Source organism: Wyeomyia smithii, chromosome 2 (genome assembly GCF_029784165.1).
Source record: "Wyeomyia smithii strain HCP4-BCI-WySm-NY-G18 chromosome 2, ASM2978416v1, whole genome shotgun sequence".
Lineage (NCBI taxonomy): Eukaryota > Metazoa > Arthropoda > Insecta > Diptera > Culicidae > Wyeomyia > Wyeomyia smithii.
In genome coordinates, this window is record NC_073695.1 from 95,142,241 (window position 1) to 95,161,372 (window position 19,132).

The following is a 19,132-nucleotide window of genomic DNA, read 5'->3' on the forward strand; positions in this document are numbered from 1 at the left end:
GTAAAAAACGACTGATCTGAAAAATTCGCGTAAAAAACGCATAAATTCTGGAATCCGCGTAGAAAAAGACGCGTAGAAAACCGCGTCAAAAAGACCATAGTGTACTCGTTTCGACCAGTGGGTCGAACAGTTGACATATTTTCATGACACCGCATCGAAATGTACTAGTGCCTCTCTTGCAGACTACGACAGCAGCGTTCAACTGTACGCTTCTCTTATTCGAGAGACTCACGTGAAACTGGAAGCAAACACGGGTGGTTAACAATTTTTTTGCGACGATCTCTTGTACCGGGATTGGATGGAAAATAGATTTAACTGCCGAGAAATATTGAATACAAACACATGTTACAGTTAATAAAAAAATGTGTTTTGAAGTAGAATACTTCTCTCAGGAAGTTCGGCTACATAGGGATGTGAAATGAAAATCTAAAACCGAAAAAAGTGAAAAATATGTCCAATTTCGAATGCTAATAAATCGGTTGGTATTCGATGGATTTCCTTCGTTCTTGCAGCAATAGCTTGGAAAATCTCCTAAGATTCTTCCCAAACGCAGATAATTGTTTTATTTTTCAAACTATTGTACTATTGAAAATAGTCAAGCCTTGTCAAAACGAAAACTTCGGCCTCTGATTGGTCGTTATATGATTGCTTCCCAAGCACGGTCGACAGAATCATAGACCTTGCCATTTGAAATGTGTTATTTGGCCTATATAAGAGCCTGTTTCACCCGAAGCCGCTCATTATAATTCTAGACTGCAACAACAGCAGTCCTCCCTTAGCAGCAGCAGTAGCAATGCAGCGGATAACGGCCACAGCTGTGGTATGGCAACGGATAGCGGAGCGCGTCTCAGCATCGATAGCAGGACCAGGTGATGTAGGGCAGCGGATACCAATGGCAACGGAAGCGTCCACTAGTGTGGCAACGGGGATAGCGCAGCGGTTGGCGTTGGTCTCAGCATCAATATAAGCAGGGCCAGCTGATGCAGTGTGGCATTTTAGTGAAATGCTGTCTCTGAGCGATAGCAGGCACACTAGCAAATGCATCCAATGAAAGAACGTTCTGGAAGGCTTTTCAGTGTTTATTTTCCCCCAAGGAATACTTTATTCGCACTGCCAGTGATAACGCAAAGATGTGATCGGCATCTTATCAGACATTGAATTAAACAACAAATTGTCCTTTTCAGGATGAAATAAAAACCTAATTGAAGAGTTAATATTTTTTCTTAAATCAATTTACACTTTCAAGAAATTTAGAACAGATATATATTTGGCTTCATCTCCGTGTCTCAGAACGTACTGAATTATCTTTTCCTTCAGTCATGAACACAACATCCGAAAAGCTTTCATTATCAGCATAAAAATTAATTTTTCGCATAATCAAAATACAAAAATTACTAAAGCAACTAAAAGCAACTATATTATTGAGAATGGTCAATCCTTGTTGAAGCGCGAAATTCGACTGATCTGATTAGTCGTTAATATGATTGCTTCCCAAGCACGGTCGACAGAATCATAGAACTTGCCATTTTGAATTTGCTATTTGTCTGTATAAAAGTAAGGATGGGAATTATCAACTGAAATGGCTGTCGATAGTTATCGATGATTTCCTACTACTATCGATAGGTTTTTCATCCCTATATAAGAGCCTGTTTCAGTCGAAGCCGCTCATAATAGTTCTAGACAGCGACAACAGTAGTCTTCCCTTAGCAGCAGCAGTAGCAGTGCAGTGGATACCAGGCGGATAGCGGCCACAGCTGTGGCATAGCAATGGATAGTGCACTAGTTGCAGCGGATCTCAGCATCGAAAGCAGCTGGGCCAGCTGATGCAGGGACAGCGGATACCAATACCAGCGTATAGCGGCTAAAACATTGGCATGGCAACGGATAGCGTAGCAGTTGCAGCGGGTTTAGCATCGATAGCAGCTGATACAGTGAGGCACTTTAGTGAAATGCTGTCTCTGTGCGATAGCAGGCACTAGTAAATGCATTCAATTAAAAATGTTGATTTATTTTGACTACACATAAGCCGTCTAGTTTCGAGTGTTAAATCAGCTTTTCACTGTTTATTTTATCACAAGGAATACTTTATTCGCACTGTCAGTGATAACGCTAAGATGTGATCGGTATCTTATCCGATATTGAATTGAACAACAAATTAAAAAATGACTGACACGCAAGCAACCGGCTTTTCTTTCTTGTAAAAGTATTCTACTTCATCCTTGCGGTCGTGGCTTTGCACACAACCCTCCTGTGATTTTTTTACTTTCGTTGAACTGGTGTTTTAGTGTCCGTCCAAAAATCCTAGTTTTTTTAAATAATGTTATTTTGATAACACTGATTGCAATCAGATGGCAGTGTTTGCCAGTTAAGTTGAAAAATCTAAATTGGGTAAGGAACGGCTCAAGCAGCCAATTAAAATAGTTGAAGAGGTTGTTTATCAGACACGATCGCAGAGGTAACGTAGAATACGACAGCCTGTCTTATGTCAATGTATTTCTTGGAATAGGTTTGGGAATACACTCAATTGGGGTTAATTAATTTAATAGTCTCTTTGCTCCAGATGACGTTTACCTCTGTAGCCGGCACCGCAGTTTCACTTGCTGCCGTATCCAAAACAAGAATGAAATTAAATTGTTTTGAGGCTGTCTTTTGTATCAAATTGCAAAAGGCTACTTGAAGAGACTATAGACAAGGGCAAATAGTGCATTCCCCATCTATGATATAACAGTTCAAATAACAATTTTCTGCATTTTACGACAGCGTAGATAATTTTACAACTGATTGTTGCAATTAGTAAGACTTGTGTGGAAAATTATGTGATTCAGCTCAGAAATTCTTCAGATAAACTTTGAGGTTAATTATGTTTGTCAATGCCATATATTGACAACTGAATTTTTTTTTCAACGTGGCAATTTTTTTATTTAGTTTAGAATGATTGACAGTGATAGTTAAACACTACATGAGGTGATTTATTAGCAATTATATATGAAAATTTCAATCACTATACTGCTGCCACACACGCTATATAGCAAGCCACACATGCTATAAACATGCACACATGCGCTACAGACATTCATACACGCTATAAACATACACACACACGCTAGAAAGCTAGTTACGCACGCTATATAGAAAGCCAAACACGTTAGCCACACGCTATATAGTAAACTACACGCGCTATAAACATGCACATACGCGCTACAGACATGCATACACGCCATAAACATACACACACGCTATATAGCAAGCCACGCACGCTAGCTACACACCATATATATACAAGGGACACACGCTACAGATATTCACACACGTTATGTGCACACACCCAAATGCCCATACGTTGGATGATGGTGGCTTCTCAAACCACCTGGCGGTGCGAGTCTCTTTCAGTTTCGGGTTGTATTCATCCAACGATATCTGAATTGGATTACCGCTGGTGGGGTCCAACTCAGATCGAAGGGAAGCCGAACTAAAAGAGGTAGGAACTGTAGCTAACCACTGCCACCGCCGCTGTTGCCCGCTGCTGATCCACTTCGCCTACTGCCATCGGTGTTGATGTCCGCTGCTGCTGCCTGCAGCTAGTATACTGATTTGCTTGAGGAGAAGCAGTCTCTTATATAGCCCAAAGAGTGCATTGCCGGCTAACTAGGTACTCCATTCTGTCGTCCTTTTTAGGGAAAGGCAGCAAGCGACCAATCAAAAGTCGACATTTGCGTTTCGACAATGTTCAACAATTTTCAATATTACAATAGTTCGTACAATCAAATTACAATTTTCTGCATTTGGACGGGTGCTTAAATGATTTTCCAATCGATTGCTGCAAAAATGACAGGAATCGGTTGGAAACTAACTGGGTTTAAAACGTTTGAAATTGGACAATTTTGTGACGCTCTCGATATTTTCGGTTTTGAAATTGGATCCCTGTATTGAAATTGGGTACCTGTAATTGTTGCCGTAAGACGTATTCTACGTCAAAATTGTCGATTGAATTGGTTCCCTTTTTTGTGTAGAATTGCGTAACACCGAAACTGGTTTTCCAAGAGCGGAGAGCCACGACGTTACCTTTATATTACCGAAAATTTCGCCATTAACATACCAAAGGTTTAGGGTTAATAATCTGCATAACCTAGAAAGGTATAGCAATCACTGGAAAAACCAAAGGTATAAAAATGCTCCAAAGGGTCGAATCTCGTATATCAATCGACTTAGTTTGACGAGCTGCGCATTTTCTGTATGTGTGTGTGTATGTGTGTGTGTATGTAACGCTCTCCCAATCTCACTCGATTTTCCCAGAGATGGCTTGACCGATCTTTATGAAATTAATTGCAAATAAGAGGTCTAGTTGCCCCATAAGATCCTATTGAATTTCATTGCAATTGGATTTTTAGTTTAGAGGTTATGTTTATAAATGTGAAAATCACGAAACATCATTATCTCAGAAACTACACAACTGATTTAAACAAAATTGATTTTAAATGAACGAGCTACTTAAAAAACCCTTAACTTTTAAGTTTCATGAAGATTGAACGTGTGGTTCAGAAGTTATTCAACGAAACGAATTCTGGAGAGTTTTTAATCTCACTCATGTTTCTCAGAGATGGCTGGACCGATTTCCACAAAATCAGTGTCATTTGGAAGGTCTAATTACCCCATAAGACCCTATTGATTTTTTTTTGCAATCGGACTATAACTTTGCCTGTTATGTTTAAAAATGTGAAATCCAGCTATGAAAAGAAACATATTCTGATGACTACTTAAACTCACTCACTTTTCTCAGAGATGGCTGAACCGATTTTCACGAAATTAGTGTCAAATGAAAGGTCTAGCTGCCTCATAACACACTATTGAGTTTCAATATAATCGGTCTGTTACTTTGTCTGTAATGTATTAAAATATGAAAATCACGAAACTTCATTATCTCAGAAAGTACACAACCGATTTGAACAATATTGGTATCAAATGAACGGGCTAGTTAAAGGTTAACTGATGAATTTTACAGTGATTAAACACGTGGTTCAAAAATTGTGAAAAGAAACATGTTCCGGTGACTTTTCAAATTCACTCGTTTTCCCAAAAATGGCTGGACTAAATTCAACAATCTTAGTGTCAAATGAAAAGTTTGGCTTTCCTATAGGTTCACATTTTATTTGACTATAATCTTATTTTTATTCCAACCGTTATGTATTAAATTATAAAAACAACGAAAGTCTATTATCTCAAAGATCATACGACTTATTTGAACATATCTAGTGTCATTTGAACGGGTTGTCTCTCAAACTCACAAGTAAGAAATTTCATAGCAATTTGATATGTGGTTTAAAAGTTAAGAAAAGAAACGAAATTCAATGACTATTTAAAACTGTAATTGCTTTGATCAAAACATATGGCCTCAACAAAATTTAAATTTAGTATTGTGCTATTCGTACGTTCCCGGTATTGCTCGTGATTGAAGTGTACGAAATTCTAAGTCATTTCTTTTATTTAGCTATTTCTTCAGCACGAATATTTTACTCCTAATTAATAATTTTTTTAACTTTTTGCCTTTCTCCTAGAAAGGTATAGCAATCACTTGCAAAACCGAAGATATGAAAGTGCTCCAAAGGGCCGAATGTCATATATCACTCGACTCAGCTCGACGAGCTGAGCATTTTCTGTATGTGTGTGTATGTGTGTGTGTATGTGCAGATTTTTATTCTCACTCACTTTTCTCAGAGATGGCTGGACCGATTTTCATGAAATTAATTGCAAATGAAAGGTCTTGATGTCCCATAAGACCCAATTAAATTTAATTGTAATCGGATTTTTAGTTCATAGGTTATGTATCAAAATGTAAAAACCATGAAACATCACAATCTCAAAAACTACACAACCGATTTGAACAAAATTGGTTTCAAATGAACGGCCTGAAATACCCTTAACTTTTGAGTTTTATAAAGATTGAACGTGTGGTTTAAAAGTTATGAAAAGAAACGTGTTCTGAAGATTGTTTAATCTCACTCATGTTTCTCAGAGATGGCTGGACCGATTTCCATAAAATCAGTGTCAAATGGAAGGTCTAGTTGCCCCATAAGACCCTATTGATTTGTTTTGCAATCGGACTATTACTTTGCCTGTTATGTTTAAAAATGTGAATTTCGGATATGAATAGGAACATATTCCGAAGACTACTTGGACTCACTCAATTTTCTCAGATATGGCTGATCCGATTTCCACAAAATTAAAGTCAAATGAAAAGTCTAGCTGCCTAATAACACCTTATTGAATTTTACTGTAATCGAACTGTAACTTCGTCTGTAATGTACCGAAATGTGGAAATCACGAAACTTCATTATCTCAGAAACTACACAACCGATTTGATCAATATTATCATCAGATGAGCGGACTAGTTAAACGTTAACTGATGAATTATGATTGAACATATGGTTTCAAAATTTGGCTGCCTTATACGTTCCCATTTTATTTGATTATAATCGAACTTAAGCAACCGTTATGTAATAAATTGTTAATAAAACAACGAATGTCTTTTATCTTAAAGATTACATAACTTATTTGAACATAACTAGTGTCATACGAAGAGTCATTTCTCAAACTTACAAATAAAAAACTTCACAACAATTTGATATGTGGCTCAAATGTTATGGAAAGAAAAGAAATTCAAAGACTATTTAAAACTATACCTGCTTTGATCGATATATGTGGCCTCAACATGATTTATATGTGGTGTTGTACTATTTGAACGTTCCAAATTCTATGATTCCTTGCGATGCGTTTAAAGTCTGCAAATGCACGTCGAATCGGCCATAGGATATGATCAAAGTCAAATAACAAATCGTTCGAAATGATTGGTTTTATCGAAATGACAACATTCTCGGCCATTGGCTTATGTTCATATTTGTTCATGTCATTTTCAGTAGATTTGGCATCAATATGACACCGGAAATACCCATTTTGGAAGGTATTTAGTTCGCGAGATGTGCAGGAATTTGTACAGAAACATGTGCTTCCAGAAGAGAGAGGGGCGTCGAACCATTATGGACATATCTGTTACCTCTAAAAACATTCTCATACCAAATTTGGTTGTATTTTCTTGATTGGTTCTTGAACTGTGCGAAAATTGTGTTTCATTTGCATGGGACCCCTCCCTCATAGAAAAGGGAGGGGTGTCAAACCATTATGCACATATATGTTACCTCTAGAAATATTCACTTGCCAAATTTGGTTCCATTCAGTTGGTTAGTTCTCAGGAAGTGCAGAAATCTGTGTTTCATTTGTATGGCACCCCTCCCTTCCAAAAAAAGAGGGGTGTCAAAACATTATGAACATATTTTTTACTACTAAAAACATTTACCTGCCAAATTTAGTTCCATTTAGTTGATTAGTTCTCGAGATGGGCAGAAATTTGTGTTTCATTTGTATGGGACCTCTCCCTTCCAGAAGAAGGAGGGGTCTCAAACTATCATAGGAACCTTTATCGGCACCAAAAACCCCTACATACAAATTTTCACGTCGATCGGTTCTGTAGTTTTCGAGCCTATATGAATCAGACAGCCAGACAGAAAAACAGACCGGACTGCATTCTTATATGTATAGATTACAACATCAATTTTTTAGAACCTTAAGAGTGAATATACATTTATTGGATTGAAGCGTTCATGTAAATCTATTTTTACAAATAATAAGTTTGAATGAGAAAGGCTGGGTCTGACCGCTAGGTGGATTAATTTAGTTTTTTTTTATAGGAAGCTTCGTAGCCGCAAGGTTACAGAGTCCGCTTTGATAAGCGAGTGGTCATGGGTTCGAATCTTAGTATTATCAGGCCATTTGGTTGTCAAAGGACTTTAACATGGGTTTATTCTCAGGGTTTATACCCTTCTTCAAGCTGAATTCTATAGTAGGGGTACTGGGGGTAAGCTCGGCCCCCCAAGGAAAATGATTCTTTAGTAGCATTTGATGGCGAATATTGTTATATTTGTTTCACAAAATCATTGCCCAGATTGTTTTCTACAAGATATGAAGGTTTTCAGTACTTTCAAACTGTTATTTTACAAGGAATAGTGAAGTTTTGAAATTGAGATAAAAATGACGTTTAGCAATCAGTGCGGATGAAACCGGCACCCCTTGGGGGTAACACCGGCACCTAAGTTTGTTCATGAATTAACTCGAATTAACTGAACAAATTCGAATTCGGAAACCGCCGAATGAGAGATCTTACATTTCTGTATGTTACTATTGAATTTGGCTGTTGTCGGTTAGTTGGTTCTGGGAAGATTGCCGGAACAAGTTCCAGTGAACATTATATATAAACAATGAAAAAATTTGATACTCGGCAAGCTTATCATGTGGCACTTTAAATCATATTATTAACTAGTTTCATTGAAGCCAGGATCAAACTAACCACACCGGAGCATATTTCAAATACCATCGGGAAAGCCGTCAGTTTTGTGTCTTGATTCAGTACATTTGGCACCTCTAATAACTCTTGGAATCATTCATAAATCACAGATGAGCTTTAGTGCATGGTTTTAAGTCGATTAATCAATTTATTTGTCAGCGAGACATCGGTAATAGATGAGAAATATGTCTCAGTAACATCAAACTAGCCTCAGACCATGTCGGGCTTACCCCAATAACTGGGTGACGGTGTTACCCCGACAGCACACATTTTTTTTAAAAGAGTATTTCTATAAATTTATCGCTTCAATTTACCGCATATCGAATTCCTGTGATTGCTAACAATACAGGCAATAAATTGTAGAGCAACGAAAAATTATTTTAGTCTTTTCAAATGAATAAAAGCTTAAGTTTCACTCACAGAAAATTACATCCGTTTACGCATTAGCTGCAGTAGCGTATGTTTTGTCTATTATTTTGACGTTTGACGTTTCACGGTGGCTTCGATGTGTCTTAAAATGTCTAAAATATTAAATACCAACACTTCACATATTCCACAGTTAATTAGCGTTTTCTAGTAAAATCCTAGGGGTGACGGTCTTACCCTCCGTGCCGGGCTTACCCCCAGTACCCCTACCCCTGCTAACTTTTATTCTAACAAAAAAGTCCCTCTTATAAATAAACTGTTCTGAGTAACGTATAAAAGTTCTCTTCAGGGAATTGTGATTGTGACGCGGTGTTGGTAGGAGGAACGAGGTTTCGATAAGACTCCTTCCTCTTGACATGAAAAGTCCCTCTTAGAATTAACCTGGCCAGAGAGGAACGTTAGGTGTAGCCTCAGTCCAGGAAGTTGTAATTTGGCGATATTGGTAGGATAGAAAGAGGCTCGGTATAGTAGAGCAGTAAGCTTGAAAAACAAAAAGGGTTAATTCTCACATACAACCACGGAAATAAAAGAAAAGCGTATCATTCACTTCAATAGTAATACTGCCAATAATATGAAGTGCGGAATACAGAAAACACCTGGGCAATAAAGTAATCACCCGATATCAGTACCCGATTTTATCTGCCCCCGATTTTATCACATTTTTCACCCGATTTTATCATCATGAAACATTTCATTAAAAAAATGTCAGGGTGAACTGATTTTCTATTGCGCTTCAATATTTAAGATATTTTTCATCATTCTGTGTATCATTCTGGATGTAGTTTACATTAAAAATTCAACTGATGCACAATGTTACATTTTGCTGTTTTCGTGCGAATAATTGAATAGTGATACAAATGTTTATTATAACCGTATAATATGTTCGGAGAAGTTTCAAAATATTTGAAAACGCATCTTTTGATGTAGAAAGCTGGGTGATCAATCCTCCTAAAAATGAGATAAATTATTTACTTTTTCATTAGATAAAGATAGACGCTTGGTGTCTTAGGCAAAGTATTAGGTGATCTCAAAACAAGAAACTTTACAGAAGACATCATGTTTTTTATTTCTTACATATTGCAAGCAACATAAAGTTTTCTATGAGAAGGCATTAAAAATCGTTATTTAAATTTTAGGCTTTTTCTGGTTGCAATATGTGAGAGATATCAGTATGCTGTCTTCGGCAAAGTTCAGTGTTATGAGAACATCTAATATTTTGCTGATGGTACTGCGCTACAAAAAAGCAAGTAATTCATTTCACCAATTCAAACAAAAACATGAACGAAAAAAAAACTCAATTGTAATTTATTTGCAACTTAACATCGATTTTTGTAGGTTTTTTATTTTTTTAGGTTTGTTCAGAAAAGTTTTAGGCAACTTAATTATCTATCTAAAAAAGTGTTTTTAAAAAATAGTGATGATCGATTTTTTATAGTCACTTTTTGTTTTTGAATTTTTTTTTCAGTACAGAATCTCAAATTGAATTTTTTAAATATATTTTATAAAAGCTCAGACAGTTTTCTCAAATTCCTCCCTTGACAACTTTTCTCTATCTTTTGTCATTATTCAGATATATCGATTTATAAAAAAAAACAACTGCAGATTTTTTCATATGTTTGTACAAATAAATTTTTCAAAAAAAAATTAGAATCACTGATTTTACGTTGTGTTGATTTGATTTAACATCTTCAATGAAAAAAATTAAATTTTAAAAATGTCCCGATTTTATCACTGTCCCTATTTTTTCACGCCAAAAATCATCAGGGTGTGATAGAATCGGGTGATCACTGAATCACAATAGATCAAATGTCTCTGGTCGCAGTGGTGAGTCCATACAGAGGAAAAAAAGATTGTTTTTTTAACTATCCGAAATAATTGAACTCAAGTTAATTGTTTGAGAATGTTCATTAGTTTTCCACGAACTCACTACGATTTGTAAATCACAGTAAGTCTTGAGCTTTCTATCTCGGCGATCTTAATGGGAATGAACAACACTTTTTCAACCTAGACTGTCCAAGCATGAACTTCTTCTTTTCTTTTCTCTCTTTATTGCTTTTATTATATGTTCTAAATTTCTTATTCTAGCTTCCGATTACTTAATTATAATTTTTCTTTAATCAATTATTCACCCACTCCCCATGTGGCTTCTACGATAACTGGAACCCCATTATAGAGTAGAAAGACCGAGCCATTGGAACTCTTATACCGAGTAACAGTGAATGACAATGAACTCAGGTCCTGGGCTCAAACTCATTCGCACCCACTGTCAGCTGTCAGAAAAAGGTGTATGAAAAGTGACGATGATATGCCATCTCGTTTACACATGAGTTGAGATGTTCGCCCTTGAAACATGGCGCGATGCCCTTGGGCTGAAAAAGACTGACTTGCACTTGTGTCGCAAAAAAGGGATTCTAGACAATTAAGAGAATTTAACGTCGTTTGAATAAAAGCAAAGCAAAGCCTTGGTGCTACATTCCGATTCGGAACTTGACCTTCTGCCTATTTATACACAGACTTCGCAGTCGACTGTTAAGTGTACAAGGCAATTGTGTGGCTAGCGCTGCTCCTACTGACACTAACAGTCTCTCCCGAGCCGAGACTCGAAACTACGACGACTGGCTTGTTAGGCCAGCATCGAACCTCGAGACCATCTGAGAGATCGCTTGAATAAAAGCGCTTGAATTGAATAAATATGTTCCAAAAGTAACTTTTGCAGTAAAGTATGTTCATCATCCACAGCAATTTATGTACACCATCAGCTACTCACGGTTTTTGCAAGCAGTATCTTTTTTTTGAAAGCAGTATCTTTTTCACCTTATTTCGCTTCACTATAAAATTAGCGAATTAGCGATTAGCGTTTCGAAGGCCAAAATTTTAGCGACGCTAACAGTCCGCCAACCAGCTCAAAAATTTACGAAATCGCTAAGCCACCAACTAAATATTAGCGTCGCTGGCGATTGGCGATTAACGAATTAGCGTGAGAGTGCTCACCACTGCACTTCAGACTGTTATCTATATCCATAAACGCGAATGTCTGTCGGTCTGTATGTCTGTTACCTAAAGATTCCGAAACTGCTGTACAGGTTACCAAAAAAAATTTTATATAGAGGTTTTTGAGTACGAGAAGTGGAGGAGGGGGTAACTTTGAGAACGTCTCCCACGGGAACCGTATCCAGGGGGTACCAAATGTATTGTGTATTATGACCTTCTGGTGCAGCGTCTGGTTGGTAAACGGCTGAGCAGTGCGTACCAGCAGTACACCCGTACTAGTTGGCATAAAACAGACCCCAGTATGGTCCATAGCATACTGGCCAGCAACTCCTATCCCTAGCTCCACGTGATATCGACTGGAATACGAGAAACCAAGGGAACGGGGCGTCGGTTCCGTGCTACTCGGGGTGGAGGCCTTTTAATGGCCGTCTATGCGTATTGAGGATTAAGGGCAGATTCTTCAATTAAAGCCTTATCAACGTGTACGCGCTGACCGATACGTAAAGGAGGAGTTCTATGAGCTGCTTGAGAAAACTAATGGAGAGTGCCCACCACACGATATAAAGATCGTCATCGGAGATACGAACGCATAAGTCGGACGAGAGGAGTTCTTTCGTCCCGTTATTGGTAGGGAAAGTCTTCACTCTATCACCAACAACAACGGCTTGAAGTTAGTGAAGTGCGGCCAGGGGAATGGCCATCTGCTGCACGTCTGAACATGGCCATTGGAAGCACACCTGAAAACACTCAAATGGAGAGGCCTGTTTTCAGATCAACAAACATCGACTCGGATCACTATCTCCTGGTAGCCAAGATTCGCGCCCGGTTGTCCAACGTATTTAAATCGAGATCGGCATGGAAGATACGTCTGGACAGCCAGAGGTTATCAGCGGGAAGAGTTGCTGCAAAGTATACTCGAAAAGTTGATAGACGGATCCCGGTGAACCAGCTCGAGAGAACCTGAACGAGCAGTGGAAGCACATCCATTGAGTATCTAGAGGTGACGGAGGAGAAGAACCAAGCCCACGCCAACACGTTAGTAGCAGCTAATCGTGTGACGCGTCAGATGCGGGAGAAGTACCGGGAGGCAAGAGCTGCCGAAAAGAGGCTTCACCACCGTGAGAAACGTAAGCACTACGATCGCATCCGCGAGGTGAAGAGACGGATTGCGGCAGCGAATAGGGCTTATTACAGATTGCGTAGCCAGCTTAGGCCCTGTAGCCTACAGATCCGTACGAAATTTGCGCTATATAGAACCCTGATTCTCCCGGTGGCGGTCTACGGACATGAATCGTGTACGTGGAAGGAGGCCGATCGACAAGTGCTTGGGGTCTTCGAGCGTAGAATCCTGCGATCAATACTCGGAGGCAAATTAGAATATGAAGTGTGGCGCAGGCGCATGAATCACGAGCTGTACGAAGTATACAAACATGTTGATATTGCCAAGCTGAAGAAACACGGCAGGTTACAGTGGCCTAGCCAAGTAGCACAAATGGCGGATGAGCGACTGGCAAAGATAATATTTAGCAGAGAACCGGATAGAGGCCAATGACTTCGAGGCAGTCCTCGCACGCGCTTTATGTGTGCTGTCGACGCGAATGCCAGGGCAGTGAGTGTAAGGGGCATGGGCGTAGCCAGAATTTCAAATAGGGGGGGGGGCAAGCTCTCCAAAATTTTAGAAGTAAAAAAATGGTACACTAAGGTCACTTTTTACGCGGTTTTTTACGCGGCGTATTTTACGTGGATTCCGGAATTTACGCGGTTTTTTTACGCGGGTTCCGAAATTTACGCGTTTTTTTACGCGGACTCCGGAGTTCGCGTTTTTTTACGCGGCACGTATTCCCCGCGTAAAATGCGACTTTAGTGTGTTTTGAAAAATAGAAATAAATACTAGTCTATAGCGATTGTTACATCAAGGCAACCAGTGAAAAGTTGTCCTTGACGTCAGAGTGGAAAATTTGATTATTCTTTGTCCAACCTCAAATATAAATAGATGTTCTTTACTAAAAACTCTTAAGTTCATTCAAACCTTATTTTGGTGACGAGGATCTCAAGTATCCACGAGCATGGCAGAAGATAGAATTGATCAGCAGCCGCAACCGGGAATTCAAGATTTGATTCACAAGATGGCCCAAATTTGACAACGGATAGCGGTCCAGCAGCAGCAGCGTCAGTATCAAAACCCGGAGCAGATTTTGGAGTCCCTCTCTTCGAACATCATTGAGTTTGTCTTCGACGAAGAAAACGGAGTTACGTTCGGACGTTGTTGTTTAACCGCTACCAGGACCTCTTCGAGAACGATGCAGGCCAGCTGAATGATGCGGCGAAGGTACGTTTACTTCTTCGGAAGCTGGACACCCATTCGCACAGCCGCTATTTCAGCTACATCCTGTCAAAGCTTCCCAAGGACGTGAAGATTGAAAACACAGTCAAGATTCTCAATAAAATCCTCGGGCATCAAACGTCAAACGTTTCGGAAGCGGTTCATGTGGCCCTTCACGATTGTTGTTGACCATCTGCCGATGAACACTCAGCAAGCAGAGAGCACTCAACCGCTGTTCAAATATTGTTGACCTCAGCCAGGTTTTCACCCGACGTAATGTGCTGAACGAGCGTTCAATCGTGCATGCTTCCATAGTGGAGCAAGTGCAATTTTAACTGCTTTCTCAGTCGCAGGGGAGAAAGAACGGACTTTAGCTAGCAGGTCTATAAGATCCAACTCTTCCAAGTTCTTACGGTCTGCTCTCATGCTGCTGCAATGTTAATACAAAACTTCCACTTCTCCAACAAAGTTGTCAACTTCATAAAAAATTACAAATATTTCGGTTTTGCGCTTGAACTCTTCCATCGACATGCGTATTACGTTAGCGGGATGCAGCAAGGACAACGCGTAGGCAGGTGCACTATCTTCATCGAACCGTGTATCCAGTCAGGTTACAAGAGAATCAAGGTAAGGAATTGTCACAGCTCGGTTCCAATACTCCAAGCTAGTTGATGCAGGCGAATTTGCCCGGTACTTTTGCCGCTGCAATATCCTTGGTGGATCAACTGAAAAACCTGTGCAATTCCACGCAACATAGCGCAGATATTTCAATCAATTATTTTTGAACTGCCTGATACTTTACACAGATGTTTCTATGGGCTAAAGATGTCGTTTTGTGCTATTAGAGTTATTGAAAACAAAATTCTGCACCAATGTCAACAATTAGAGGGGGGGGGGGGCAACGCCCCCTCTCCCCTGCCCCCCTCTGGCTACGCCTATGGTAAGGGGAGACTGGAGAAGAGCAGCCCGAGACCGAGTTTTGTGGAGACGTATTCTGGATTCGGCATAGGATCTCAACGATCTGTCGCCATAAAAGTAAAGTAAGGTGCAGTGTCAACGTATGCTTAAAGTGCAACCACTTACAACCACTGCAAATACTGCACCCTGAATTTTTACTGTATCGACCGTTTGCAGGCACTAATTGGTAATTTGGTTACCTTCATAAAATCTTATATTAGTGACAACCGTCTCGTAAAGATTTTGCACAAGCAGCACATCGATCTGATTGATCGATGTGACGACTACACTGATATTGTCCACCTACACACGTTACAGTCTGGATTTCGAACGAACGAGAGAAACGTCCATTGATCAGGAGCGATGCGCGAGAGTAGAGAGATTAGATCCCTATTGAAACCGAGCGAGCGCATGTTCTCGAAAAAGAATGACAGCCGGACCCGATCGAATGCGTGATCGAAATCGAATCTGATAAGCTTTCCAGCGCGACGGAGATGTCGAAGGCTGATGACATACTGAGGCGTCGTCCGATGAAGCATTTTTTGCTTCTTCAAGCACGGTATATTACGGTTTCATTAAACATAGAAATTTTTTTTTTATAAAATGTCACGTTATATTTATATAGTGTATAGTAATAGTGTGTTGTGCTAAAAAGGCAGTGAAAATATAAGAAATGATTCCATTTTTTCTCAAAAACATTTTCTAACCGAAAATGTGTTTTATTTGCTTTTTTTCAATTGCCAAACCAAAACAAAGCAAATATAAAGCACTTCGCGATGAAATGTTTAGTCTGAACATGGTGTTACACTGCTCGTTCTGTTTAGCCGCCTCTACCGACGCGTCGTTGCCGTTCCAGTATGACCGGTTTGAGCGTTGCACATAGACGTTCTACGAAGCAGATCAGACGCGTTTGCGGCGCTTTTTGCTTGGATCAAATAACCGCCTTATTATAATACTCACTTATGTTTTCATTACCAAAACAAACATGAGGATATGTTTTCACAGATAACGCATTAACTATAACTGAGTGATATCCCGATCTGTCAAAAATATCAGGATTATAACAAATCTTCATATTTTGTTACGAACTTTTTGTATCAACTTGTGTTCTAAACTTGGTCTCGTTAATAGTTAAAATATCACAATTCCTGTCAAAATTATTTATTGATTAGTACAAATTATAGCAAGTTTCGTAAAGTTTTTTTTTTTTTTTATTCTCGCTTATTTTCCGTCGGCCTAGTTCCGCCACTGTTGTGGCCAATGACCGACGCCCAGGGAGACGACTCCACACCCAGGACCCTAACCACACTAGGCCCCCGCTGTATTTTTGTAAAGTTTTTGGCAAAAAAGATCATAATTAGTTAGAATGTACAATATTTTGTCAATTGAATGACAAATTTTGTTATAAATATGCTTAAAAAACACACTTTTGAACATTCAAGTGTATGATAACCGAATTTGATGTAATTCTGTACTTTTTATCATCCTGGCATATCAAGAATATTACAGGCTTTGTTATTTCTATCAAGTTCAGATATATTTGTATTACCCGTTTGTTATAATCGTTTGATCGGGATGCCTTTGAAAATTCAAAGTCGACCACGTGGTAGCTCGAAGTCAGCCATTTGTGGCTTCAACACACTTCCACCTTAACTAGCATACGAAAAGTCCATAAGCCAAGCGGTATCCTTTCACACTCGTTACTTGCGCCTCACGATAACTTGAAGCAGCAGTCGCAAGTCAATATGAACAGCGGATATCATGAAATGACCTTATTATCCAAAAGGAACAACTGTGAAAAAATTTAGCGAAATCGGAAATGACAAGCCAAAAACAAATACTTTATTTACCCTTTTTCCATGGAATGCCTCTGAAGTCGTTTGATATTTTCCCTCTTTAATTCAAGAACAATACGAACACGGCCGGATTTAGGTGCGGGGGCCCGGGGCAGATTTTGTCGTTCTTTTCTTAAATCACTTAGAGGCAAGAAAATTTCAAATTGTAAGAAGATTGAAAAAAAAGGTGTTCATTTTGTCTAAAGGGGGTCAATTTGGACTAAAGGGGGTCAATTTGAACTTCAAAATTCGGAATCAATTAATAAATTACAGACGCTACCAAAAACAACCGAAAAATGGCCAAATATCACCCAATATGATCATTTACAGTACTAAAATATTATTGCCTAAGGTCATCGAATCGACTCCTGGTGCCATTTTGACTTTTAGTCAAAAATCCAAGCAGATGACTTCTGATTTCTAGAAAACAGTGATTTCCAAAAATGTAATAAAAAAACGGAATCAACCAACATGCGTCATTCTAACCTCAGTAAAGGAAGATTGTAATGAAATATCGAAGGTGATACAATCGCAAAACAGTTAAGTTATAGTTAAGTTATATATATAAGTTATATATATATTAAGTTATACTAAGAAGAGAATAGTCTAATTGTAAAAACAAAAATCAACATATATTGCAGCATTTTGATGAAATGAATTAGTTTTCAAACGAAAACGCACATAATTTAACCAATAAACGCGTATCAATCTTTTTCGCCATTGCCGACACGACTTGGTTAAGTAATCGTCGATCGTCTTTCCCGATTTGGAACACCGCAGAAGCAGCAGATAATGCAATGTAAATCATTGTAGGTCTTGTTCACACTACTGACATATGTTCCGGGCTGGATCCATTGCTCTAAACCAGCAGCGGTCGGTCTTCGGTCTTCGTCGAGAGTAGTAGATTTATCTTCTACTAAGCAGGACTCTACTAGACGCAAGCTGCATGTTAGTTCCGCTCGGCGTCGAAACGCTGTCTATTTTGCATACCAGCAACTAGCTGGACGAGGATAACCGTTCGTACTGCAACAACCGGTCGTTTGTCACCGGACTATCATCAACGGGGCACCCTGCTCTGCTTTTTGTCGACTCTGTGGTTCAGCGGTTTGGCTGGTGAGTTTGTAGTTGCGGTTCAGGGGGCTTCTCTTGACGTTTGTGATTTCGTATGGAATTTTTCGGGTTTACATTTAAGTGCATCTTAAGGGTTTCGTCAAAAGAAAATGCTTATTTGTAACCAATTGTTTATTGTTGTTGGTTTGCTCCCTCAAAAAAAAAAAAATTGTTGAGTAGGTATGGTAAAAAAGAAAAGAAAGCAGTAGAAAAGAGATGAATTCCTAACTATGCAATCGAAATCGAGTGTGGATGCCACAACGAGTGCTCGCCTTGGTCGCTGCCTCACGTATATAAATTTATTCATTGAGGATGATTCATTCACCGAGATAGATGATAGAGTGAATGAACGGATTTGTGTGGAGATGACGTACGATGTTATCTGCAGATTGCATTTTAGATTTTGCATATGATGCACCCGAGTGATCTAAGCGATTCCCAGGATCCTCAAGGGATTGGAAACAAAATGCACTGAAAAGTGCTTGCAAATCCAGCGTCCATGGTTCTCTTTTAACAGCGAGCTTGCCGTGGGCAAAGTCTTCGCCATGCGACTCCCAGTGGATGGTGGATGAATTGCATTTTATGGGGTAGGTTTTCTGCCGGGGAGACAAAGCGTGTCCATTTGGGATGGATAGGAGCAGGCTTACCCCAGCTGTGTGTTATTCTTGGGGTTCCAATCTCATCGACGTTGTGCACGACTGAAGGGAACCAGCAGAATTTACATTTTTATCAACAATGAATTTATGGAAAATCCTGTCTGTATGCATAAGTGATAAGCGCCGTATATTGGGAAAATTTTTCATAATATGAAGCCGCTTTGGTTGTGCTTGTGTGAGCTTATCAGTGTTTGCGGATCAGCCCCGTATGCGGTTTGCCGATCACGTTACCATCCTTGTTTATATTATTCGCCAAAGAAGCTGTAAATCTTCATTCCAGCTGCTAAATAAACGAATCAACGTACGTACGTTACGCTGTTGTAGTTTTATCGCGAGAGGATTTATTGCTGTTATTTGTGAGCGTGAAGCGTTGCAAGATTGGCTAACTGTTGAGTTTTCATTTGTGCTCGCTCGACCAACAGCTGGTAGAAATAATGGCTAG